Source organism: Mytilus californianus, unplaced genomic scaffold (genome assembly GCF_021869535.1).
Source record: "Mytilus californianus isolate M0D057914Y unplaced genomic scaffold, xbMytCali1.0.p SCAF_14, whole genome shotgun sequence".
NCBI classification, from domain to species: domain Eukaryota; kingdom Metazoa; phylum Mollusca; class Bivalvia; order Mytilida; family Mytilidae; genus Mytilus; species Mytilus californianus.
Genome location: NW_026262626.1, coordinates 29,439,455 through 29,460,648, shown reverse-complemented (window position 1 = coordinate 29,460,648; position 21,194 = coordinate 29,439,455). Strand labels below are relative to the sequence as shown.

Genomic DNA, 21,194 nt, shown 5'->3' with positions numbered 1-21,194 from the left:
AATCCCAGAGCTAAAATGTAAACTTTTACGTTAGCGGGGAAGTAACCCCGTAAAAATTCATGTCATTTTGGCACTGAATAAAAAAAACATGCAGATTGGTTGATTGCATGTGAAGTATAGCTCCTGAAACCCATCCTAGTTTCTGAGTAACTGAATGATGCATGAAAATAATGACTGCGAGATGCATTTAAAGAAATTTTGCAATCACTTGACATTTAAAATACCCTTTTCTATTAATTAATTATTATCTTTCATAGCCAACTGTTGTTGTAAAGTTATTATACAACGTACTCTTGGTTAGATGTAAAAAAAAAGTCTTACATCGTGTAATGACTAAACTAAAAGGTCTCCAAACATCTCTTCTGATGTTTAACCTGACCTTCAATAGTAGACCTCATCTCTATATAGCCATACATATTTGGAATAGATTCTTCTCTCTTTTCGTATGAAATTTTCCTTTTTCTCCTCTTCTCATCTCTTTTCTACTTGACAAATATTCATTCTTCTCTTTTCGTGTGCCATGCTCCCCCAATAATACTTTCCTAGCAATTCTGGTTACAGAATTAATAAACTTAATCATTACCTCAAGGTATATAACCCTCATAATCCAGTTAACATCAAATTGTTGGATGCGAGAAAAATTGTTATGTGTATGGAAGATGTGAGATAAACAATGACAAAACAATTTAAATAAACCAAGACATTTATGTTGACGTTCGATGTACAGTTTTGATTTGCTGTCGTGAAAAATGGCAATACATTGCAGGAGTATCGAACACAAGAGAAAAAAAGCCAGGTAGTAGAAGCTAAATGCATATTTCCTTAATCGGTGATTCAAGATCTTGTGTTCAACAGAATATTGCTTCAAATGACAATAAAAAGAAAGAATAAAACATCCTAGAAATCCTATGTTAAAAGAATAAAGTTCTTGCTTCCGTGTGCTTTATGACTTAATTTGATATCTATGCTGTTTAGCACAAGTAAACACACGTCTTATCATCTTTTCACATTTTGGTTATATGTAAACTTTGTACATTAAATATGTGTACTTAAAATCATAATGTCTTCACTGGGAATCCCAGAGCTAAACTGTAAAATTTTACGTTAGCGGGGAAGTAACCCCGTAAAAATTCATGTCATTTTGGCAATAAAAAAACATGCAGATTGGTTGATTGCATGTGAAGTCTAGCTCCTGAAACCCATCCTAGTTTCTTAGTTACTGAATGATGCATGAAAATAATGACTGCGAGATGCAGGTAAAGAAATTTTGCAATCACTTGACATTTAAAATACCCTTTTCTATTAATTAATAATTATCTTTCATAGCCAACTGTTGTTGTAAAGTTATTATACAACGTATTCTTGGTTAGATGAAAAAAAAGTCTTACATCGTGTAATGACTAAACTAAAAGGTCGCCAAACATCTCTTCTGATGTTTAACCTGACCTTCAATAGTAGACCTCATCTCTATATAGCCATACATATTTGGAATAGATTCTTCTCTCTTTTCGTATGAAATTTTCCTTTTTCATCTCTTCTCATCTCTTTTCTACTTGACAAATATTCTTTCTTCTCTTTTCGTGTGCCATGCTCCCCCAATAATACTTTCCTAACAATTCTGGTTACAGAATTAATAAACTTAATCATTACCTCAAGCAAGGTATATAACCCTCATCATCCAGTTAACATCAAATTATTGGATGCGAGAAAAAATGTTAGATAAACAATGACAAAACAATTTAAATAAACCAAGACATTTATGTTGACGTTCGATGTACAGTTTTGATTTGCTGTCGTGAAAAATGGCAATACATTGCAGGAGTATCGAACACAAGAGAAAAAAAGCCAGGTAGTAGAAGCTAAATGCATATTTCCTTAATCGGTGATTCAAGATCTTGTGTTCAACAGAATATTGCTTCAGATGACAATAAAAAGAAAGAATAAAACATCCTAGAAATCCTATGCTAAAAGAATAAAGTTCTTGCTTCCGTGTGCTTTATGACTTAATTTGATATCTATGCTGTTTAGCACAAGTAAACACACGTCTTATCATCTTTTCACATTTTGGTTATATGTAAACTTTGTACATTAAATATGTGTACTTAAAATCATAATGTCTTCACTGGGAATCCCAGAGCTAAAATGTAAACTTTTACGTTAGCGGGGAAGTAACCCCGTAAAAATTCATGTCATTTTGGCAATAAAAAAACATGCAGATTGGTTGATTGCATGTGAAGTCTAGCTCCTGAAACCCATCCTAGTTTCTTAGTTACTGAATGATGCATGAAAATAATGACTGCGAGATGCAGGTAAAGAAATTTTGCAATCACTTGACATTTAAAATACCCTTTTCTATTAATTAATTATTATCTTTCATAGCCAACTGTTGTTGTAAAGTTATTATACAACGTACTCTTGGTTAGATGAAAAAAAAAGTCTTACATCGTGTAATGACTTAACTAAAAGGTCGCCAAACATCTCTTCTGATGTTTAACCTGACCTTCAATAGTAGATCTCATCTCTATATAGCCATACATATTTGGAATAGATTCTTCTCTCTTTTCGTATGAAATTCTCCTTTTTCTCCTCTTCTTATCTCTTTTCTACTTGACAAATATTCTTTCTTCTCTTTTCGTGTGCCATGCTCCCCCAATAATACTTTCCTAACAATTCTGGCTACAGAATTAATAAACTTAATCATTACCTCAAGGTATATAACCCTCATAATCCAGTTAACATCAAATTATTGGATGCGAGAAAAATTGTTATGTGTATGGAAGATGTGAGATAAACAATGACAAAACAATTTAAATAAACCAAGACATTTATGTTGACGTTCGATGTACAGTTTTGATTTGCTGTCGTGAAAAATGGCAATACATTGCAGGAGTATCGAACACAAGAGAAAAAAAGTCAGGTAGTAGAAGCTAAATGCATATTTCCTTAATCGGTGATTCAAGATCTTGTTTTCAACAGAATATTGCTTCAGATGACAATAAAAAGAAAGAATAAAACATCCTAGAAATCCTATGTTAAAAGAATAAAGTTCTTGCTTCCGTGTGCTTTATGACTTAATTTGATATATATATGCTGTTTAGCACAAGTAAACACACGTCTTATCATCTTTTCACATTTTGGTTATATGTAAACTTTGTACATTAAATATGTGTACTTAAAATCATAATGTCTTCACTGGGAATCCCAGAGCTAAACTGTAAACTTTTACGTTAGCGGGGAAGTAACCCCGTAAAAATTCATGTCATTTTGGCAATAAAAAAACATGCAGATTGGTTGATTGCATGTGAAGTCTAGCTCCTGAAACCCATCCTAGTTTCTTAGTTACTGAATGATGCATGAAAATAATGACTGCGAGATGCAGGTAAAGAAATTTTGCAATCACTTGACATTTAAAATACCCTTTTCTATTAATTAATTATTATCTTTCATAGCCAACTGTTGTTGTAAAGTTATTATTCAATGTACTCTTGGTTAGATGAAAAAAAAAGTCTTACATCGTGTAATGACTAAACTAAAAGGTCGCCAAACATCTCTTCTGATGTTTAACCTGACCTTCAATAGTAGACCTCATCTCTATATAGCCATACATATTTGGAATAGATTCTTCTCTCTTTTCGTATGAAATTTTCCTTTTTCTCCTCTTCTTATCTCTTTTCTACTTGACAAATATTCTTTCTTCTCTTTTCGTGTGCCATGCTCCCCCAATACTACTTTCCTAACAATTCTGGCTACAGAATTAATAAACTTAATCATTACCTCAAGGTATATAACCCTCATAATCCAGTTAACATCAAATTATTGGATGCGAGAAAAATTGTTATGTGTATGGAAGATGTGAGATAAACAATGACAAAACAATTTAAATAAACCAAGACATTTATGTTGACGTTCGATGTACAGTTTTGATTTGCTGTCGTGAAAAATGGCAATACATTGCAGGAGTATCGAACACAATTAAGAGAAAAAAAGCCAGGTAGTAGAAGCTAAATGCACATTTCCTTAATCGGTGATTCAAGATCTTGTGTTCAACAGAATATTGCTTCAGATGACAATAAAAAGAAAGAATAAAACATCCTAGAAATCCTATGTTAAAAGAATAAAGTTCTTGCTTCCGTGTGCTTTATGACTTAATTTGATATCTATGCTGTTTAGCACAAGTAAACACACGTCTTATCATCTTTTCACATTTTGGTTATATGTAAACTTTGTACATTAAATATGTGTACTTAAAATCATAATGTCTTCACTGGGAATCCCAGAGCTAAACTGTAAACTTTTACGTTAGCGGGGAAGTAACCCCGTAAAAATTCATGTCATTTTGGCAATAAAAAAACATGCAGATTGGTTGATTTCATGTGAAGTCTAGCTCCTGAAACCCACCCTAGTTTCTTAGTTACTGAATGATGCATGAAAATAATGACTGCGAGATGCAGGTAAAGAAATTTTGCAATCACTTGACATTTAAAATACCTTTTCTATTAATTAATTATTATCTTTCATAGCCAACTGTTGTTGTAAAGTTATTATACAACGTATTCTTGGTTAGATGAAAAAAAAGTCTTACATCGTGTAATGACTAAACTTAAAGGTCGCCAAACATCTCTTCTGATGTTTAACCTGACCTTCAATAGTAGACCTCATCTCTATATAGCCATACATATTTGGAATAGATTCTTTTCTCTTTTCGTATGAAATTTTCCTTTTTCATCTCTTCTCATCTCTTTTCTACTTGACAAATATTCTTTCTTCTCTTTTCGTGTGCCATGCTCCCCCAATAATACTTTCCTAACAATTCTGGTTACAGAATTAATAAACTTAATCATTACCTCAAGGTATATAACCCTCATCATCCAGTTAACATCAAATTATTGGATGCGAGAAAAAATGTTAGATTAACAATGACAAAACAATTTAAATAAACCAAGACATTTATGTTGACGTTCGATGTACAGTTTTGATTTGCTGTCGTGAAAAATGGCAATACATTGCAGGAGTATCGAACACAAGAGAAAAAAAGCCAGGTAGTAGAAGCTAAATGCATATTTCCTTAATCGCTGATTCAAGATCTTGTGTTCAACAGAATATTGCTTCAGATGACAATAAAAAGAAAGAATAAAACATCCTAGAAATCCTATGTTAAAAGAATAAAGTTCTTGCTTCCGTGTGCTTTATGACTTAATTTGATATATATGCTGTTTAGCACAAGTAAACACACGTCTTATCATCTTTTCACATTTTGGTTATATGTAAACTTTGTACATTAAATATGTGTACTTAAAATCATAATGTCTTCACTGGGAATCCCAGAGCTAAAATGTAAACTTTTACGTTAGCGGGGAAGTAACCCCGTAAAAATTCATGTCATTTTGGCAATAAAAAAACATGCAGATTGGTTGATTGCATGTGAAGTCTAGCTCCTGAAACCCATCCTAGTTTCTTAGTTACTGAATGATGCATGAAAATAATGACTGCGAGATGCAGGTAAAGAAATTTTGCAATCACTTGACATTTAAAATACCCTTTTCTATTAATTAATTATTATCTTTCATAGCCAACTGTTGTTGTAAAGTTATTATTCAATGTACTCTTGGTTAGATGAAAAAAAAAGTCTTACATCGTGTAATGACTAAACTAAAAGGTCGCCAAACATCTCTTCTGATGTTTAACCTGACCTTCAATAGTAGACCTCATCTCTATATAGCCATACATATTTGGAATAGATTCTTCTCTCTTTTCGTATGAAATTTTCCTTTTTCTCCTCTTCTTATCTCTTTTCTACTTGACAAATATTCTTTCTTCTCTTTTCGTGTGCCATGCTCCCCCAATACTACTTTCCTAACAATTCTGGCTACAGAATTAATAAACTTAATCATTACCTCAAGGTATATAACCCTCATAATCCAGTTAACATCAAATTATTGGATGCGAGAAAAATTGTTATGTGTATGGAAGATGTGAGATAAACAATGACAAAACAATTTAAATAAACCAAGACATTTATGTTGACGTTCGATGTACAGTTTTGATTTGCTGTCGTGAAAAATGGCAATACATTGCAGGAGTATCGAACACAAGAGAAAAAAAGCCAGGTAGTAGAAGCTAAATGCACATTTCCTTAATCGGTGATTCAAGATCTTGTGTTCAACAGAATATTGCTTCAGATGACAATAAAAAGAAAGAATAAAACATCCTAGAAATCCTATGTTAAAAGAATAAAGTTCTTGCTTCCGTGTGCTTTCCCAGCAAACACACGACGTACTCCCAACGTCGGTTAATGGTCGTCTGAACGTCATGTCTTGAGTTTACGTCGTACCAACGTTGTGGGAACGTAAAAACCCAACGTTGGATGCAGACGTACAGACGACGTTATAAAATTACGTCGAATTTACGTAAATTTAGTACCCTGTCAGGACGTAACATTTTATTACGTTGTGACAACGTGCTTATAACTGTCATAATCCGACGTAACATTTTGTTACGTCGTATCAACATTATAATAACGTAGTGAACAAACCCTGTGAATACCAGTGACACATTTAAATCTGGTTTTATGGGACGAAATTTGTGGGTATGAGTCTTCCTGGATATAACATTCACCTTTACTAGAATATATTCACGATTTTTTCGATTTTCAAAATATCCCCCTTTTTTCCCGCACAGAAATAATTTGCACCAAAATGTCCAAGAAAATATTACAAATCCAATTTTATTGTTCTAATATATATATTTTGTATGAATATTTATTGTTTAATATATCATTTAAGTTTTGTCATCATTTATCGTTTTTTTACGATTGGTTATAAATAGTGGAACGTTCAGCAGTACTCGGGTTTTACCGCTGCATACTATGAAAAGTCTGAGCATGCGCACTTTCACCGCTTGATTTTTAAAAACAGTGATAAACAAACTTGCAGTGAAATTTAGCTCGATCCAGATTCCAGAACAAAGAAAAAGGTAATATAATAATTGCACATTACGCCAAAAAGTTTCTCCATGATAAAAACAAGTATGATTGAAGAAAATAAAACATCTGTTGCCGTGTTGGGCGTCTCTTTCAAGTCTGTTGTCCGTGACCGTGTTGAAATATGATACTTCTTATTTTACTGTCAATATATTGCACTGATACAAGATATTTTAGCCAACATTTGTGTTTTTGAATCCATTTTTCAAATTGCTCGATTAACTTGTGTTGTTTTTTAAGATATATGAAATTAGCTGTAGAAAGTAAAAAAAAAAGGGGTGCACAGCACAGCCACAGGCACTTGTTTTCTATCCATGGCAAGAGCTACTATCCCTATATATTAAGGCTGCAAGTGTCTTTTGTACTGTTATTTTTTGATAATGTTGGAAGCATAAAAGTCTTATCAATATCACAAATGCGAAGCTAGACATCTCGGCACATTACAAACTCGGCACATTACAAACTCGGCCCATTACAAACTCGGCACATTACAAACTTGGCATGTTACAAACTCGGCCTATTAATGATAATACTACATGTATCACTGGTGGTCGTCCTGAACATGCATGAAATATTTGCCACTGGACGTTAAGCAACCAACAATCAATCAATGTATCATTGGGTCTGACATGCATGGGAAGAAACAATTGTGCCAATAACGACTGTCGTAGATAGGTGTCACAGAAAAATTAAAATACTCTTCCAAGACGTCATAATTATTTGGACTAGATCGTTGTAGATAGGCGTCACAGAAAAAAATTAAAATAGCCTTCCAAGACGTCATAATTATTTGGCACTAGGTCGTCGTAGATAGGCGTCACAGAAAAAAAAATTAAAATAGCCTTCCAAGACGTCATAATTATTTAGACTAGGATCCAGTAGGGAAAAGTTGGGTAAAATCTTCCTGTTTTGAGGGTAAAACCAAGTTTACTGGTGTTAGAAAAACCAGTATATAGGGACGTCTTTTTTGCTGTTCAATTTATGGTATGAAATCTAAATGTTTATCATTGACGAGCTGTATTCAACTCTCACTAAATATGTGATCAGAAACAATGTCGTAATCAATCATAAAACTTATGAATTTTGGAATGCATGTAAATTTGTCACTTGCCTAGTTCTCCCAAAGATTTGTTGGACTGACACTCATGTAAACAGACGGAGGAATATAGAAGATAATTGAATGTATTTATAATTTTTTTTCCAGAGTCTTGTATAAAAATTCACAGATCTAATGTGTCTGAGGTTGAGGAATGCATTGCAGTAACACTTAAGCATGCACCAGCTCAAAAAGATGGACCAAGATATAAAAAGGTAAACATCAGTTGATCAGCTCTTTTTATGCCCTCCTTCACTGAGTGATATAGTTTTACTCTTGTTCTGTACGTACATACATTGAACTCAAAATTGGTTTCTGTTCTCTAACTTTAGTTTGCCTGAACGACATGTTATGAAATTTATACACAATGCTTATTATCATAAAACGCAGAGTTTGATTTTGAAGAGCATCTGTTTTACTGTTTTTTAGTTATTTCCTTTAATAACATCATTTGTGGCTCATAGACACATTCTTCTTTTATTAATTTTATTTATCAAATTATAATTTGATGATTTTATAGATTGCGTTCATTGGCATATGATATAAGGTCTTGCTGTATTGCCAGGGGCGTAGCTACCCGGTTGCATGACAGCACGTGCAACCACGTCGTTTTCACCAACAACAAAAAAACAGAGAGAGAGAGAGAGAGAGAAAGTAAACTTATAGGAATTAGTCTTTCTATATGTATGCATTTTAAAAACTACACAAATAATAAGAGCAAGAGGAATACACATGCAGCGTAACTTTTAATCCTGTAAGACATGTATGTGTATGATAAATACATACAACTGGAGTAAACATGGCGGAACTTTTTATATTACGGACATTGTTTAGGGGAAAAAAACAGCTACATAATTGTCGGTACCACCACCATAACGTATACTCGACTTGAGTGCAAAAAAAACAACCTAATCCCTTTAGGGTTAACCAAAAAACTTGAAAATTATTATTTTCCGCTTTGCCCCAAAACACACATCTTACTACAACGAAGACTTCATAGTATCGATCCGGGAATAATGACTGTTACCTTGTGAACTAGTTCAAAATTGACCAAGTATGTAGGTCTTGACAACACGAATGCTTCATTTTCACAACACGTAAACGTATTCCCGTCCTTGTGTGCATGTAATATTTGCTACTGGACATTAATAACCATTCAATCTATCAATAGTTTCCGTACACTAATAGATGAGAAGTTGGAACTGCTGTTATTATAAAGAAAGTACACATTTTCCAGTACATGTATTACGTTTTTGTTTATTTTACAAAAAAACATCTTGTATATAGATTCGATAATTCGAAGCCGTTTCTATATGGGCCGGCTATACGAATAGTTGATTGTAAAAGCATTTAAATAAATTGTTTATTCTAACTCGTTTTACTGGATTATTTGGTCATTCAATTTTATAATGAATTTTCTGTCCGAGTCGGACACTAAACTGCTGATTCGTGTTCAAAAGAAACTCCAAACTTTTAATACACGTATCTTCACTGTTATCATCTAGATATTGCCATACAACTTGTCGAATGCACATGTATTTGTTAATTAGCTGGATAATTAACAAACGCAGATCATGAAAAGATTCCCTCTGAAAAAGTTCATTAATTTCAACTTCGAGAATTCCTAACTGCGTAAAATTAGACATTCCTATCTCTCTCTTGCATGTAGAGTTTACCTACTGAATTTTTAAACATCTAAATCCATATGTTCAGCAAAATATTGTAGAATGTGTCCACCAAGTATTTGGTATCCAAAGATGTTTATTCTAACAGAAACTCTACATATAGTATTGTGTTTTGTTTATTGTTTTTTTTATACATCTACTTTGCTCAATACCAATACTAGCATATGGGACAAATCTCCATGATTTTAAAAGCTCTCACGGCGTACAAAAAACGCAAACGACAATGTTTAGTCTTCATTCGACTCGAAGTCAAACAAATAGTTGACCAAAAAACCACAACAAAAATGTACAATTTTTATTACGGTTGTGATTGTTTTGAAACGCTATAAATGCGGATCTTCCGGGGGGCTTCGCCCCTGGACCTTTGCCCTGGACCTACTGGGGGCCTTAGGCGGCCCCCAGACCCCTCGCCCTTTAGTTTGTGATTCCACTTCATTAAGAAGGTAGCTACGCCCCTGATTGCTGTAAATTCTAAATATATTAAGGTAAAATCCTATGAATATCTAAAATTAATTGATAAATAACAATTTTGAGAAACCAAACTTCCTTTTTTAATTTGGATTCATCATTATTTGTAGAATAACTACTGGTTGTTCCAGAAAATACTATGTCCCCCCAGGGAAGGCTCTTTTTTTTTAAATTTTATGTGGGGGTGGTTGTATTTGAAATACCAAAATGCAATGGGAGTGTTGTTCTTATTTATTTTTATACGCCCGTTTACGGGACGTATTATGGTATACCGTTGTCCGTCTGTCCGTCCGTCATCAACATGTTGGACATTAACTCAAAACCGCTTTAACCAATTTGCATAAAACTTTGGTGAATTGTTTAATTCTATTGACGTGAGCTCCCTTTCGTTTTTCTATAAATTTTAGATTTTACGTTTCCGAGTTATGGGGTTTTATTCATTAAAAAAAGGGGGATTTTCCAGTTTTCGGAAAATAACTCAAGAATGCTTTCACCAACTTGCAAGAAATTGTATTGAATTGTTTATATCTATTGACATGAGCTCCCTTTTGATTTTTATAAATTTTAGATTTTACGTTTCTGAGTTACAGGGTTTTATTCATAAAAAAGGGGGGTTTTCCAGTTTTCGGACAAAACTCAAAAATGCTTTCAGCAGTTCTTATGAAACTTTGGTGAATTGTTTATATCTATTGATGTAAGCTCCCTTTAGAATTTTATAAATTTTACATTTTACATTTCTGAGTTATGGGGTTTTATTCATTAAAAAAGCGGGGATTTTCCAGTTTCGGACAATAACTCAAAAATGCTGTCAGCAATTCTCATGAAACTTTGGTGAATTGTTTATATCTATTGATGTAAGCTCCCTTTTGATTTTCATAATTTCTAATATGACATTGAGAATTAATTGAACTCTATTTGTTTATAGTCTGACAACAGATTTACTAAGTATTGCGCAACAGCACAGTGTATTGCACAACAGCAAGAAATCTTTATATTAATTGAATATAAATTCAATTCATATAACCAATTTCAAGTTCTTTGACTACATTTATTCAGAAACCTATAATATGTCAAATATTTAATTTCAATCCAAATTCAGACCTGTATCAAGCTTGAATATTGTGTCCATTTTTGCCCCAACTGTTCAGGGTTGGACCTTTGCGGGCGTATCCAGCTTCGCACAGCGAAGCAGTTTATTAATTCTGTCGGTGCTTGGGGTTAAAAAATGGCCGTCCCTGGGGGGCGGACATAGTATTTTCTGGAACAGCCATAATTTCATTAACACATGTTCAATTTAACAACAAATTTATTTTTTAAATAAGAACAAAGGTTAACCAAAAGTTATAAATTATTATATACTGTTGAAATTATTTTAAAATTTCTAACATACATTATCAAAATGTGTATAATTGGCAAAGATACAAACATCTCTGACTCAGTAACAGCACAACATAATTATGAATCTGCAAGATTTATTATACGACCAGCAATAGAAAAAATATTAATAATGTTTACACACAGGATATTTTTTAAGAACTGCTGTAATTCATAAGTTGGGATCAGTTTTTTATTTGTATTTTATAATTTATGATTATTTATTTTTCAGAGACCTGAAACCAACACAAGACCAGCTGATCAGAGGGCAGAAAACCAAAATTTGGAATGACATGTATACAACCAACACAAGACTAAAATTTGGAATAAAAATAAAAAAAATTCAGAAACATATTATTATTTTTTTATTGGTTCATGAAGCCAAAAAAAAAAGAAGTCTTAGCTTTTGGATAGGTCTATCTCTAGTTGGTCAATGGAAAAAAGCAATAGTTAGTTTGATTGTATTTCAGGTATTTTCTTCATTTGGGATATTTTTAGAAGTGTATAAGTTGTGTAGAATATATATTTGTAAATTAGAAAGTCAGCTTTTGGGCCTTTTTCCAAACTTTTTTCCTAGCTTGTCATTGTGTAGTGAATCCAGCTGAACGAATCTACAGTAAATATTAAGGTATATGTGGTAGTTTGTTGTATTTCTGAATAATTCATTAGAAAATGTTTTCCTTCGTTAAAGTGAAATCTACATTCTAGAATTTCCACCATCATAGTGATTCTATATTCTAGAACACTGAAACCCTAAACATTCAGAAGTTGCAGCATGTACCAAGATGTCATGTTGAAGGCTGTACAGTTACCTATAATTGCTAACATCATCAATATTTAATTTTAGGATAGAGGGTTGTCTCGTTGGCCATCATACAAAATCTCCTTTTTCGAATAGTAATATGTGTTAAATTTTTGAAGAAAAGTTGCTTTTGTTAAATGGAAATGTGTAAATCTTGTACTTCAGTATTGCAAAAGTTAAAAACTAAGACTTTAACCTTAAACAACTGTGTGAAACATGAATTGGACAAAATTACAGGTTTAATGTAAAACATAATGCAAAGTTTTTGGGAAAACGAAATATTTATACATTTGACATTGAAACCTGGCAAAAAGGTAAAAAAACAACTTTTTGTGACTTTATTATACACAGCTGGCAGTTTGGAAATAAGAGTACATATCGACATTGTGCCCATCTTTCCTACATAGACAAATTAACAACTTAAAAAACAGGTCAAAAGAATAAAATATAGACCTTGTTTACTTCTTCAATGGAATTTTATTGCTCCTATCAATCAAATGAGGACAAGGGACATTTGCAGTTGTGTTGCGACGTTGTGACGACGTCTTATGATGGTAATAAATTACGTCACAAATTACGTTGTACCAACGTTGTGTGGATGGTTGTCAGCACGTGCCTTGGAGTCCACAAAATTACGTTGTACCAACGTAATTTTACTACGTTGTCACAACGATAGTGTTACGTTGTCACAACGTAATGTCAACGTTGGATTGTTTACTGGGTTATGACTTAATTTGATATCTATGCTGTTTAGCACAAGTAAACACACGTCTTATCATCTTTTCACATTTTGGTTATATGTAAACTTTGTACATTAAATATGTGTACTTAAAATCATAATGTCTTCACTGGGAATCCCAGAGCTAAACTGTAAACTTTTACGTTAGCGGGGAAGTAACCCCGTAAAAATTCATGTCATTTTGGCAATAAAAAAACATGCAGATTGGTTGATTTCATGTGAAGTCTAGCTCCTGAAACCCACCCTAGTTTCTTAGTTACTGAATGATGCATGAAAATAATGACTGCGGGATGCAGGTAAAGAAATTTTGCAATCACTTGACATTTAAAATACCTTTTCTATTAATTAATTATTATCTTTCATAGCCAACTGTTGTTGTAAAGTTATTATACAACGTATTCTTGGTTAGATGAAAAAAAAGTCTTACATCGTGTAATGACTAAACTTAAAGGTCGCCAAACATCTCTTCTGATGTTTAACCTGACCTTCAATAGTAGACCTCATCTCTATATAGCCATACATATTTGGAATAGATTCTTTTCTCTTTTCGTATGAAATTTTCCTTTTTCATCTCTTCTCATCTCTTTTCTACTTGACAAATATTCTTTCTTCTCTTTTCGTGTGCCATGCTCCCCCAATAATACTTTCCTAACAATTCTGGTTACAGAATGAATAAACTTAATCATTACCTCAAGGTATATAACCCTCATCATCCAGTTAACATCAAATTATTGGATGCGAGAAAAAATGTTAGATTAACAATGACAAAACAATTTAAATAAACCAAGACATTTATGTTGACGTTCGATGTACAGTTTTGATTTGCTGTCGTGAAAAATGGCAATACATTGCAGGAGTATCGAACACAAGAGAAAAAAAGCCAGGTAGTAGAAGCTAAATGCATATTTCCTTAATCGCTGATTCAAGATCTTGTGTTCAACAGAATATTGCTTCAGATGACAATAAAAAGAAAGAATAAAACATCCTAGAAATCCTATGTTAAAAGAATAAAGTTCTTGCTTCCGTGTGCTTTATGACTTAATTTGATATAATGCTGTTTAGCACAAGTAAACACACGTCTTATCATCTTTTCACATTTTGGTTATATGTAAACTTTGTACATTAAATATGTGTACTTAAAATCATAATGTCTTCACTGGGAATCCCAGAGCTAAAATGTAAACTTTTACGTTAGCGGGGAAGTAACCCCGTAAAAATTCATGTCATTTTGGCAATAAAAAAACATGCAGATTGGTTGATTGCATGTGAAGTCTAGCTCCTGAAACCCATCCTAGTTTCTTAGTTACTGAATGATGCATGAAAATAATGACTGCGAGATGCAGGTAAAGAAATTTTGCAATCACTTGACATTTAAAATACCCTTTTCTATTAATTAATTATTATCTTTCATAGCCAACTGTTGTTGTAAAGTTATTATACAACGTACTCTTGGTTAGATGAAAAAAAAGTCTTACATCGTGTAAAGACTAAACTAAAAGGTCGCCAAACATCTCTTCTGATGTTTAACCTGACCTTCAATAGTAGACCTCATCTCTATATAGCCATACATATTTGGAATAGATTCTTCTCTCTTTTCGTATGAAATTTTCCTTTTTCTCCTCTTCTCATCTCTTTTCTACTTGACAAATATTCTTTCTTCTCTTTTCGTGTGCCATGCTCCCCCAATAATACTTTCCTAACAATTCTGGTTACAGAATTAATAAACTTAATCATTACCTCAAGGTATATAACCCTCATAATCCAGTTAACATCAAATTATTGGATGCGAGAAAAATTGTTATGTGTATGGAAGATGTGAGATAAACAATGACAAAACAATTTAAATAAACCAAGACATTTATGTTGACGTTCGATGTACAGTTTTGATTTGCTGTCGTGAAAAATGGCAATACATTGCAGGAGTATCGAACACAATTAAGAGAAAAAAAGCCAGGTAGTAGAAGCTAAATGCACATTTCCTTAATCGGTGATTCAAGATCTTGTGTTCAACAGAATATTGCTTCAGATGACAATAAAAAGAAAGAATAAAACATCCTAGAAATCCTATGTTAAAAGAATAAAGTTCTTGCTTCCGTGTGCTTTATGACTTAATTTGATATCTATGCTGTTTAGCACAAGTAAACACACGTCTTATCATCTTTTCACATTTTGGTTATATGTAAACTTTGTACATTAAATATGTGTACTTAAAATCATAATGTCTTCACTGGGAATCCCAGAGCTAAACTGTAAACTTTTACGTTAGCGGGGAAGTAACCCCGTAAAAATTCATGTCATTTTGGCAATAAAAAAACATGCAGATTGGTTGATTTCATGTGAAGTCTAGCTCCTGAAACCCACCCTAGTTTCTTAGTTACTGAATGATGCATGAAAATAATGACTGCGAGATGCAGGTAAAGAAATTTTGCAATCACTTGACATTTAAAATACCTTTTCTATTAATTAATTATTATCTTTCATAGCCAACTGTTGTTGTAAAGTTATTATACAACGTATTCTTGGTTAGATGAAAAAAAAGTCTTACATCGTGTAATGACTAAACTTAAAGGTCGCCAAACATCTCTTCTGATGTTTAACCTGACCTTCAATAGTAGACCTCATCTCTATATAGCCATACATATTTGGAATAGATTCTTTTCTCTTTTCGTATGAAATTTTCCTTTTTCATCTCTTCTCATCTCTTTTCTACTTGACAAATATTCTTTCTTCTCTTTTCGTGTGCCATGCTCCCCCAATAATACTTTCCTAACAATTCTGGTTACAGAATTAATAAACTTAATCATTACCTCAAGGTATATAACCCTCATCATCCAGTTAACATCAAATTATTGGATGCGAGAAAAAATGTTAGATTAACAATGACAAAACAATTTAAATAAACCAAGACATTTATGTTGACGTTCGATGTACAGTTTTGATTTGCTGTCGTGAAAAATGGCAATACATTGCAGGAGTATCGAACACAAGAGAAAAAAAGCCAGGTAGTAGAAGCTAAATGCATATTTCCTTAATCGCTGATTCAAGATCTTGTGTTCAACAGAATATTGCTTCAGATGACAATAAAAAGAAAGAATAAAACATCCTAGAAATCCTATGTTAAAAGAATAAAGTTCTTGCTTCCGTGTGCTTTATGACTTAATTTGATATATATGCTGTTTAGCACAAGTAAACACACGTCTTATCATCTTTTCACATTTTGGTTATATGTAAACTTTGTACATTAAATATGTGTACTTAAAATCATAATGTCTTCACTGGGAATCCCAGAGCTAAAATGTAAACTTTTACGTTAGCGGGGAAGTAACCCCGTAAAAATTCATGTCATTTTGGCAATAAAAAAACATGCAGATTGGTTGATTGCATGTGAAGTCTAGCTCCTGAAACCCATCCTAGTTTCTTAGTTACTGAATGATGCATGAAAATAATGACTGCGAGATGCAGGTAAAGAAATTTTGCAATCACTTGACATTTAAAATACCCTTTTCTATTAATTAATTATTATCTTTCATAGCCAACTGTTGTTGTAAAGTTATTATTCAATGTACTCTTGGTTAGATGAAAAAAAAAGTCTTACATCGTGTAATGACTAAACTAAAAGGTCGCCAAACATCTCTTCTGATGTTTAACCTGACCTTCAATAGTAGACCTCATCTCTATATAGCCATACATATTTGGAATAGATTCTTCTCTCTTTTCGTATGAAATTTTCCTTTTTCTCCTCTTCTTATCTCTTTTCTACTTGACAAATATTCTTTCTTCTCTTTTCGTGTGCCATGCTCCCCCAATACTACTTTCCTAACAATTCTGGCTACAGAATTAATAAACTTAATCATTACCTCAAGGTATATAACCCTCATAATCCAGTTAACATCAAATTATTGGATGCGAGAAAAATTGTTATGTGTATGGAAGATGTGAGATAAACAATGACAAAACAATTTAAATAAACCAAGACATTTATGTTGACGTTCGATGTACAGTTTTGATTTGCTGTCGTGAAAAATGGCAATACATTGCAGGAGTATCGAACACAAGAGAAAAAAAGCCAGGTAGTAGAAGCTAAATGCACATTTCCTTAATCGGTGATTCAAGATCTTGTGTTCAACAGAATATTGCTTCAGATGACAATAAAAAGAAAGAATAAAACATCCTAGAAATCCTATGTTAAAAGAATAAAGTTCTTGCTTCCGTGTGCTTTATGACTTAATTTGATATCTATGCTGTTTAGCACAAGTAAACACACGTCTTATCATCTTTTCACATTTTGGTTATATGTAAACTTTGTACATTAAATATGTGTACTTAAAATCATAATGTCTTCACTGGGAATCCCAGAGCTAAACTGTAAACTTTTACGTTAGCGGGGAAGTAACCCCGTAAAAATTCATGTCATTTTGGCAATAAAAAAACATGCAGATTGGTTGATTTCATGTGAAGTCTAGCTCCTGAAACCCACCCTAGTTTCTTAGTTACTGAATGATGCATGAAAATAATGACTGCGGGATGCAGGTAAAGAAATTTTGCAATCACTTGACATTTAAAATACCTTTTCTATTAATTAATTATTATCTTTCATAGCCAACTGTTGTTGTAAAGTTATTATACAACGTATTCTTGGTTAGATGAAAAAAAAGTCTTACATCGTGTAATGACTAAACTTAAAGGTCGCCAAACATCTCTTCTGATGTTTAACCTGACCTTCAATAGTAGACCTCATCTCTATATAGCCATACATATTTGGAATAGATTCTTTTCTCTTTTCGTATGAAATTTTCCTTTTTCATCTCTTCTCATCTCTTTTCTACTTGACAAATATTCTTTCTTCTCTTTTCGTGTGCCATGCTCCCCCAATAATACTTTCCTAACAATTCTGGTTACAGAATGAATAAACTTAATCATTACCTCAAGGTATATAACCCTCATCATCCAGTTAACATCAAATTATTGGATGCGAGAAAAAATGTTAGATTAACAATGACAAAACAATTTAAATAAACCAAGACATTTATGTTGACGTTCGATGTACAGTTTTGATTTGCTGTCGTGAAAAATGGCAATACATTGCAGGAGTATCGAACACAAGAGAAAAAAAGCCAGGTAGTAGAAGCTAAATGCATATTTCCTTAATCGCTGATTCAAGATCTTGTGTTCAACAGAATATTGCTTCAGATGACAATAAAAAGAAAGAATAAAACATCCTAGAAATCCTATGTTAAAAGAATAAAGTTCTTGCTTCCGTGTGCTTTATGACTTAATTTGATATAATGCTGTTTAGCACAAGTAAACACACGTCTTATCATCTTTTCACATTTTGGTTATATGTAAACTTTGTACATTAAATATGTGTACTTAAAATCATAATGTCTTCACTGGGAATCCCAGAGCTAAAATGTAAACTTTTACGTTAGCGGGGAAGTAACCCCGTAAAAATTCATGTCATTTTGGCAATAAAAAAACATGCAGATTGGTTGATTGCATGTGAAGTCTAGCTCCTGAAACCCATCCTAGTTTCTTAGTTACTGAATGATGCATGAAAATAATGACTGCGAGATGCAGGTAAAGAAATTTTGCAATCACTTGACATTTAAAATACCCTTTTCTATTAATTAATTATTATCTTTCATAGCCAACTGTTGTTGTAAAGTTATTATACAACGTACTCTTGGTTAGATGAAAAAAAAGTCTTACATCGTGTAAAGACTAAACTAAAAGGTCGCCAAACATCTCTTCTGATGTTTAACCTGACCTTCAATAGTAGACCTCATCTCTATATAGCCATACATATTTGGAATAGATTCTTCTCTCTTTTCGTATGAAATTTTCCTTTTTCTCCTCTTCTCATCTCTTTTCTACTTGACAAATATTCTTTCTTCTCTTTTCGTGTGCCATGCTCCCCCAATAATACTTTCCTAACAATTCTGGTTACAGAATTAATAAACTTAATCATTACCTCAAGGTATATAACCCTCATAATCCAGTTAACATCAAATTATTGGATGCGAGAAAAATTGTTATGTGTATGGAAGATGTGAGATAAACAATGACAAAACAATTTAAATAAACCAAGACATTTATGTTGACGTTCGATGTACAGTTTTGATTTGCTGTCGTGAAAAATGGCAATACATTGCAGGAGTATCGAACACAAGAGAAAAAAAGCCAGGTAGTAGAAGCTAAATGCACATTTCCTTAATCGGTGATTCAAGATCTTGTGTTCAACAGAATATTGCTTCAGATGACAATAAAAAGAAAGAATAAAACATCCTAGAAATCCTATGTTAAAAGAATAAAGTTCTTGCTTCCGTGTGCTTTATGACTTAATTTGATATATATGCTGTTTAGCACAAGTAAACACACGTCTTATCATCTTTTCACATTTTGGTTATATGTAAACTTTGTACATTAAATATGTGTACTTAAAATCATAATGTCTTCACTGGGAATCCCAGAGCTAAAATGTAAACTTTTACGTTAGCGGGGAAGTAACCCCGTAAAAATTCATGTCATTTTGGCAATAAAAAAACATGCAGATTGGTTGATTGCATGTGAAGTCTAGCTCCTGAAACCCATCCTAGTTTCTTAGTTACTGAATGATGCATGAAAATAATGACTGCGAGATGCAGGTAAAGAAATTTTGCAATCACTTGACATTTAAAATACCCTTTTCTATTAATTAATTATTATCTTTCATAGCCAACTGTTGTTGTAAAGTTATTATTCAATGTACTCTTGGTTAGATGAAAAAAAAAGTCTTACATCGTGTAATGACTAAACTAAAAGGTCGCCAAACATCTCTTCTGATGTTTAACCTGACCTTCAATAGTAGACCTCATCTCTATATAGCCATACATATTTGGAATAGATTCTTCTCTCTTTTCGTATGAAATTTTCCTTTTTCTCCTCTTCTTATCTCTTTTCTACTTGACAAATATTCTTTCTTCTCTTTTCGTGTGCCATGCTCCCCCAATAATACTTTCCTAACAATTCTGGCTACAGAATTAATAAACTTAATCATTACCTCAAGGTATATAACCCTCATAATCCAGTTAACATCAAATTATTGGATGCGAGAAAAATTGTTATGTGTATGGAAGATGTGAGATAAACAATGACAAAACAATTTAAATAAACCAAGACATTTATGTTGACGTTCGATGTACAGTTTTGATTTGCTGTCGTGAAAAATGGCAATACATTGCAGGAGTATCGAACACAAGAGAAAAAAAGCCAGGTAGTAGAAGCTAAATGCACATTTCCTTAATCGGTGATTCAAGATCTTGTGTTCAACAGAATATTGCTTCAGATGACAATAAAAAGAAAGAATAAAACATCCTAGAAATCCTATGTTAAAAGAATAAAGTTCTTGCTTCCGTGTGCTTTATGACTTAATTTGATATCTATGCTGTTTAGCACAAGTAAACACACGTCTTATCATCTTTTCACATTTTGGTTATATGTAAACTTTGTACATTAAATAGGTGTACTTAAAATCATAATGTCTTCACTGGGAATCCCAGAGCTAAAATGTAAACTTTTACGTTAGCGGGGAAGTAACCCCGTAAAAATTCATGTCATTTTGGCAATAAAAAAACATGCAGATTGGTTGATTGCATGTGAAGTCTAGCTCCTGAAACCCATCCTAGTTTCTTAGTTACTGAATGATGCATGAAAATAATGACTGCGAGATGCAGGTAAAGAAATTTTGCAATCACTTGACATTTAAAATACCCTTTTCTATTAATTAATTATTATCTTTCATAGCCAACTGTTGTTGTAAAGTTATTATACAACGTACTCTTGGTTAGATGAAAAAAAAAGTCTTACATCGTGTAATGACTAAACTAAAAGGTCGCCAAACATCTCTTCTGATGTTTAACCTGACCTTCAATAGTAGACCTCATCTCTATATATAGCCATACATATTTGGAATAGATTCTTCTCTCTTTTCGTATGAAATTTTCCTTTTTCTCCTCTTCTCATCTCTTTTCTACTTGACAAATATTCTTTCTTCTCTTTTCGTGTGCATGCTC

The 21,194-nt window shown here is 32.7% G+C and overlaps 1 long non-coding RNA gene across 1 annotated transcript; it reads left to right on the top strand.

The window, feature by feature from the left end:
• Positions 1–6,808: 6,808 nt before the first annotated feature.
• Positions 6,809–11,952, top strand: LOC127724763 (uncharacterized). Its single transcript, XR_007992665.1, has 3 exons — positions 6,809–6,972; positions 8,184–8,290; positions 11,835–11,952. It is a non-coding gene; the product is annotated as an uncharacterized LOC127724763 (long non-coding RNA).
• The last annotated feature ends 9,242 nt before the right edge of the window (positions 11,953–21,194 follow it).